Here is an 8,023-nt window from a genome sequence, read left to right as displayed (position 1 = left end):
GGCGGAGCTACAACTCGGAACCACGGGATCAAAACGAGCGGCGTCGGCAGCATTACTTCATTGAGCGATAAGCGGCGTAGCATGTTGTTGGCCTTGACCCTGGCCTGGGGTAAGTGCGCAAGGTGGGCTGGCGGGGGAAAGGGGCTCACTGTCTCAGGTGTATATGGACAAATGTACAAGCTGGGCTGAGTTTAGTACACGGGGAGTGAGCCCTTGCCTTTTAATAAAGCGTGAACAGGGTTTTACAGCAAGTCGTGAATCACTTATTATGAGGTGAAAATGAATGAAAACAATTTATTTCTTTGCAGTTCTGCATTGATTTTTGCTTTATCTCGGCCGTTAATTATCACAACCTTTCACAGATGGTTTGCAACTAACTTTCCATATAATTTACCGGTCCCGTTTTCTAACATGGCTAAAAAGTTGCATGTTTTTATGGCTATTTTAGCAGACATGTTTTAATTAATTTCTGCTGATCGTTTAAATGGAGTAAAGGCTTGTCGCTAGGTTTTAAACTCTTGTGATTAGATTTTGTTTTGGGTGAGGGGCTGGTGGGTGGGGTTGGGGCAAGTAGGCAAGAGATCACGAAAACTGGCAATTTAAACAAATTCTTGTTGGCTTTTTTGCGAGTTTAAAACCCTTTTTTTAACATTTTAATGATTTGTTAGTTACGTTAGGCGAAATTTCCCGGAATCAGCGGGCTCTACTCCTAAAAACAAACTTTTAATCTCTTTTGGTTCGCCACACGCTGGCAGGCACCGATCCGGGATGTCCAGATCTTTAGAGGGACTATCTCAGACACACGCACATCCCCCCCCCAAAAAAAAACTCGGGGAGACTGGTGGCTTGAGGCAATACACTAGGAGGCTTCCAGTGACAACAAACGGGGTTTACTTACAGAATCTCTACAATGCAAAAGGAGGCCATTCAGCCCATCGAGCCTGCACCAACCCTTGGAAAGAGCACCCTACCTAGGCCTGCTTCCTATCCCGGTAACCCCACCTAACCTGCACATCTTTTGACTGAGAGCACAGGAGGAAACCCACACAGGTTGCACGGGGAAGAAGTGCAACCTCCACACGCTCACTCGAGGCCGGAATGGAACCTGGGTCCCTGGTGTTGAGGAACACTGCGAACCACTATGCCGCCCTATTTATTTATTCATTTTTATAATATTTAAAGTACCCAATTCTTTTTTTTCCCAATGAAGGGACAATTTAGCGTGGCCAATCCTCCTACCCTGCACATCTTTGGGTTGTGGGGGTGTGACCCACGCAGACAGGGGGAGAATGTTAAAACTCAAGTGGACAGTGACCCGGGATCGAACCTTGGTCCTGGGTGGTGTGAGGCAGTGCAAACCACTGTGCCGCCCCCCACAAATGGGGTTTATTAACAGTAGGCAAAGGTAACTGTACATTGGCAGAGAGCAGTCATGGTTAGGTCTTCACTGTCTGCTCCAGGATAGGTGTTCACTCTCTGCTCCAGGATCCACCGGGCCAGGCCCCTGCTCCTTCCTTCCGTTGGTTGGGGTTCGTGCACGATTACCCTGCATGATTTGTCCCGAGTCGCCCACAGGAACCACAAAGTCCTTAAAGGGGCCCTGCTGCCACAGGGACCTCCGGGACATAGGACTCCCTCCCTCCGCACTGAGGTCCCCAACTAAAGCTGCCCTGGATACTGGGGCGGTACTGACTGGGCATCTCCCTCCATTCAGAATCCAGCATCCTCAGTATTTTGCTGTTTTAGGTCTGCTGTTTTATCTTTTGCCACTATTGGCACTCTTCAGTCCTTCATGGCACCATTAACACACCTATGTCTTGTGTCCATGGCACCTTTGTCAATCCTCTCCTTTGCTCAGACCTATCCCTGTCCTTCTATTTTGTCCACCTCCCCTAACATTTCTATCCCTCTTTAGTTCTGTAGAAGGGCCATATGGACTCAACATTAACTCTGTTTCTTTCCTAATAGGTTGGCAGACCTGCTGAGGTTTTCGGGCGTGCCTTGTTCTTGTTTCACTATATAAAACTTTTACTGTAACAAATCAACAAAATATTAGTAAAAGGCTAAGGTATTTAGAGCAAAGGGTGAAGGATATTTCAAACAGATAGATTTCATTTCAAATAGTCATACACTTCCATTTTCATGAAAACTGCAGCAAGAGAGTCCAAAATGCACTGTCTTCTGGGGTTGCTATGTCCTGGTTGCCATGTGGACTGGTTGGGTTCTGCATACTGGCATGTTAACCTACTGCTGGAGGATGGGCAGTTCTGAGCCTTATTTTGATCCTGGGCTTTGTAGAGGAGGGGGCTGGGGGGCTTTTCTCCTTGAGGCTATGGGCAAGGCTTCTGTCCATCTACTGCCAGGAGTATACAAGGGGATTCATCCGGGAAGGGGGGCGTGCGCGTTGCTGGCAGATGAACCGGGCACAGTGGTTGGAACAGGGATGTCTGACCTGGAGTCCCACCTTGGTTGGTTCCTCACCCTGATGAAAGTGTATGAAGGGAAGAGTTCGTTGGGAGACATGCAGCTTTCTGGTTCTCGAGGCATGTTCATGAGGTCATTTAGTCTGTTCTGCTTGCTGGAAAAAAGCCAGGGGTTCCATGAGTGACTGCTGGTGAACAAGGGATTCCTAGTCTTGGTTCTGGAGGCATTGTGCCCAAGCTTAATCCTACTCTGGTGTTCTGTTCTCTCTGGATGCATCTAGCAAAGATGCTCACGTTTTTTTTTGGGAGGATTTGATGAAGATTACCATTGAGGGTGCCAAACGACACAGCTGACCAGTGTCTTTAAAGGAGCAAGTCCCTGGAGCTCGAAGGAATACTTGAGAAGTTCCACAGGGCATTCTGAGGGCACGTTTGGCAATCAGAAAATGCTCCCCTCATTGTTCTGCTGCCCAAGTGGGGCAATTTTTGCCTGTTTAAGAATTGGAGCCGAGTCTCCCTCAAGATGGATTACTGAGTCTTTGCCAGAGCCATTTCTGCTTGCCTTGGCATTGTGCTGGCCCACATGACCACCCTGACCAGACCTACACCAAACCATTCAGGACATCACCCATTTGCTCCATATGCTTCACCCGATGTCATATGTATTTACATTGTGTATTTATCATATGTCCTATGTTTTCATGTATGGAACGATCTGCGTGGACTGTATGCCGAACAATATTTTTCACAGCACCTCGGTACACATCATTCCCAAAAGACCGGTTTGTCAGTCAGCTTGCTATCCCTAAATCAGGAGAAGTTGCTCGACAGGGTGTGTTCATTGTGAATACTTATTCAGGGCTCTGGAAGCATTCATGGCGAGGGCCCATTTCATTATCTGGATTCAATGTATTGTGTACGCCACGGTGCAGCATCTGATTTCAGGTTAACAGGTCATTGATGGCGCTCCTTCCCTTTAGGGAAGGAGTGTGTTATGGTGCTACATTTTTGGGCCGTAATATGCCATCTGCCTTTGCTGAATCTCTTGTGGAGGATGTTGTGTCTGGTGGATAGGGAATGACTTACTCTTCGGGGTCATTGGTCCTGTTGACCGCCAGCAGGTCTACTCCATGATGCCGCAGGATCAACTGGGGGAAATGTTCTGAAATTCTAGAAGGTCAGTTGCAGATAAATATTAGCTTGGAGCCTTTTGCCTGGAACACCGTGCAGCTGCCCTACCTGGGAGTCTATCTTAGTCCTGCCAAGGGCAACTGATAAAGTGTCCTCGGCTTCCAGTCTTAAGGGGTCAAACATTGGTCATGAAATGGGTAGGAACTGTTGTGGTGCAAGTTCGTCACTTTTTGATCTTTGCCCCGAGGTTTGCCACTGAGATAGCTTGTCTAGTTCCAGGACAAAAGGGTACACTGGCATTGCTGATTCTCCAGCTTGGGGATGATAGCCAGGTGGTGATGTGCCTCAGCACTTGGGCAGCAAAATATTCCCCCTCAGACCCTCACTGAATCACAGGTTTGCTATTGTTCAAAATGAGGCCATTTGGACCATTTGCACCAGTTCTCTGAATGAGCAATTCAACTATTGCTATTATCCTACCTTCTCTCTACGACCCATGCACGTTTTTCCTTTTCAAATAATCGTCTAATTCACATTTAAATCCCTTGGTTGGACCTGCCTCCAACATGCTCTTAGGCAGAGCATTTCAGACCTGAAACACACACTTTTTGTCTGAAAATGTTTTTCCCCCTGTCTCTTTTGCCAATTACTTTAAATTTGCACTCTTTAACATTCTCTCCTTTTGTGAATGGGAATGGTTTCTCCCTATCTACTCTGTCCAGACCCCTCCATGAATTTGAAGAACTTGATCACATCTCCACTAGTCTTCTCTTCAAGGAAAACTGTTCTAACTTCTCAATTTTATTTTCACAACTGAAGTTCCTCATCCCTGGAACCGTTCTTGTGAATCTTTTCTGCACCCTTTCCAAAGTCTTCATACCCTTCCAAAATGTGGCGCTCAGAATGGGACACAATACTCCAGCTGAGGCTGAACCCATGTCTTGTACAAGTTCAATATAACCTCCTTGCCATTGTACTCTATGCCCCTATCAATAAAGCCATGGATATATGATTTACTAACTGCTCTCTGCATCTGTCGTGCCACCTTCAATGATTTCTACACAGGCACCCAGGTTTCTCTGCTCCTGCACCTCCTTTAGAATTGAACTATCTATTTTATATTGTCTCTTCGTCGTCTTGTTACAACAATGAATCTATTGCACATTACACAGTCCAACATATCCTGTTCTCTAGCTGGTTCCTTAACATATTGACCAGAAAACCTACTCCAGGAATTCCTCCTCTATGATATTGTTACGAGTTTGATTTACCAAATCTAAATGCAGATGAAAGTCACCCTTAATGACAAATGTTCCTTTATTGCATGCATCTCAAATATCCTGTTTATCCAACATCAACACTATACTTTGGGGCTCTATATATAACCCCCACTAATTTTCTTTGCCCCTTGCTGTTTCTCAGCTCTACCCATGCAGATTGCATATCATCAGAGCTAATATCCTTCCTCACTAATTTCCTCTTTTATAAAGAAAAAAATGTTTTTCAATAAATTTTTACAAAACACTCCAAAAAGGAAAGAAAATATACATATGAAAGTAAAAAGGGAGGCCTTATGCCATCCCCTCCAACAACTTAACCCACTAAACATTAAACTATCCAACAAACTGAAAGAAAAAAATGGGGCAAACGGCCCTTACTAATTTCCTCTTTAACCAGCAAAGGACGCCACCACCTTTTTCCTTTTTGTCTGTCCTTTCTAAATATTTAATGGGCAGGATTCTCTGTCAAACCGGACCCATTTTCTGGCACGGTGCACCCCCTCCGCCAGCGGGATCCTCGGCAGCCGGCAATTGGGATTTCCATTATGGCCACCCCCAAGCCATTGGGAAATACTCGGGCGTGAGTGCGCTGTCGGTGAAGTGGAGGATCCCGCCGACTGAGAATCTTGTCCACTATTCTTAGATATTCAGTTCTAGTCCATGGTCACCCCGTAGCCATGTCTCCGTAATCTCGATTGTACCATATCCATTTACATCTACTTGAGTGATTAATTCATGCACTTTATTGCGAATGTGAAGGCTTGTCTTTTTAACATAGTCTTGTCCCGTTTCCATTATTTTTCACACTGGCCTCGTTTGTTTATGGCCCTTGGTTTCTCTGAGCATCACTTTTCTTCTTCCCCTTTCTTTTGTTCTTATCCTTGTTTCTCCCTCCTTTCACTCCTTGTTTAACTTCTCAGTCCCCCTGCCTTTTTAGTTTAAGCCTTCAGATATTTTTATTCTCCTTTTTCACATTTTCTCCCAAATTCACACCCACCAACAATAAACAACAATCAGCAACAAATATGTCAATCCCCATAACAATAACAACGATCCCATCCTCCCACCAACCCCCAAACATCAGCCCGCATGTTTACATAAACAAATGCCAAAAAGGAATCCGGAATTACACAGTCACCCTTAATACACACAGCCCCCCTCTCCACCCCCAAACTAATGTTCGATGTTATCCAGTTCTTGAACGTGCATAATGAATAATGCCCATGACTTGTAGAACCCCCCGGTCCTTCAACCCAGTTCAAACTTGACCTTCTCAAGGGTCAGGTATTCCAACAGGTCCCCCTGCCACACCAGGGTGGAGAGGCTGCTCTCCATCCCAGCAGGATCCGCCTTCGGGCGATCAACGAGGCGAAGGCTACGATATCTGCCTCCGCACCCGTTTCCAACCCTGGTCCGACACCCCGAATATGGCCTCCCGGGTACCCGGGTCCAGTTACATGTGCACCACATTGGAAATTACCCTAAAAACCTCCTTCTAGTAATCCTCTAGCTTTGGACAGGGCCAAAACATATGAACATGATTAGCACCCCCCCCCCCCCCAGCAACGCTCACACACATTCTACTCCTTCAAAGAATCGGCTCATCCTCGCCCTCGTGAGGTGTGCTCTGTATACCATCTTCAGCTGTATCAGCCCCAACCTCGTGCACGAGGTGGAGGCATTCACTCTCCAGAGCACCTCACACCAGAACCCCTCCTCCATAACCTCTCCAAACTCTTCCTCACACTTTGCTTTGATCCCTTCCAGTGGTGCCTTATCCTCGAACAAAAAAGCTCCGTACACCGCTGACACTACCCCTTTCTCCAGTCCCCTTGTCGTCAGCACTTCCTTCAGCAATGTGGAGGCCGGTTCCTCCGGGAAGCTCTGTATCTCCTTCCTGGCAAAATCTCTAACCTGCATGTATCAAAACATTTCTCCCTGCTCCAGCCCATACTTCGCTTCCAGCTTCCTCAATCCTGCAAACGGACCCCGAAGAAACAAATCTTTTAGCATCTTAATCCCCTTCTCTTCCCATTTCCGAAAACTTCCATCCCACCTCCCTGGCTCAAATCGGTGGTTCCCCCGAATCGGCATTTCCCTTGACCCTACCCTCAACCCGAAGTGTTGGCGAAACTGCCTCCAGATTTTCAATGAAGCTATTATTACCGGACTCCGAGTATTTCCCCGGAGCTATCGGGAGCTGCGCTGTTGCTAGTGCTTTCAGTCCCGACCCCCTGCACAAACTCTCCTCCATTCTGACCCACTGGGAATCAACCCCTCTGACCCTGCTCCGCACCTTCTCCACATTCGCCGCCCAGTAGTAGTATATCAGGTTCGGGAGACCCAAACCCCCTGCCTGCCTCCCCCTCTGTAGCAGCACCTTTCTCACTCTGGCCACCTTCCCTCCCCATATGAACGAGGTAATCCTTCCCTCAATCTCCCTGAAAAAAGCCTTTGGCAGGAAAATCGGTAAGCATTGGAAAAATAAACAGAAATCGCGGCAACACATTCATTTTAACTGCCTGTACCCGACCCGCCAGTGACAGAGGGAGACCATCCCACCTTGCCAGATCAGCTTTCACCCTCCCCACCAAACTAGAAATGTTGTACCTGCGAAGCCTCCCCCACTCCCGGGCAACCTGCACTCCCAGGTACCTAAAATGAGTCCCTGCTCTGCGGAATGGCAGCCCCCCCCCACCCCTGCCCCCACCCCCGGCTGAGACACCACAAAATACTCACTCTTGTCCAGGTTCAGCTTGTACCCCGAGAAAGACCCAAATACTCGCAGTAGCTCCAATATTCCCCCTATCGACACACTCTGTTCCGACACCTACAGCAGCAAGTCGTCGGGTATAAGGACACCCTGCGCTCTATCCCCCCCGCACTATTCCTTTCCATGCCCCCGAACTTCTTAATGCGATGGCCAACGGCTCAATCGCAAGTGCAAACAGCAGGGGGTACATAGGATATCCCTGCCTCGTCCCACGGTGGAGAGAAAAGTATTTAAACCTTCAGATATGAGCAGACGTCCAGTCCTCTGTCACACGATTGTAGACAACCTTCTGCTTCTGCTACTGTGTTGCTTAGCAACCTAAATACAGTTCAGCCAGGCCCGGTGACTGGATGCTAGCTAGCTTAGTCGGGGGAAGGATATTATCAGTGATATTATCACCAACACCCTGTACAACT

The sequence above is a fragment of the Scyliorhinus torazame genome, chromosome 6 (assembly GCF_047496885.1).
Source record: "Scyliorhinus torazame isolate Kashiwa2021f chromosome 6, sScyTor2.1, whole genome shotgun sequence".
Lineage (NCBI taxonomy): Eukaryota > Metazoa > Chordata > Chondrichthyes > Carcharhiniformes > Scyliorhinidae > Scyliorhinus > Scyliorhinus torazame.
This window is presented reverse-complemented; position numbering follows the sequence as displayed.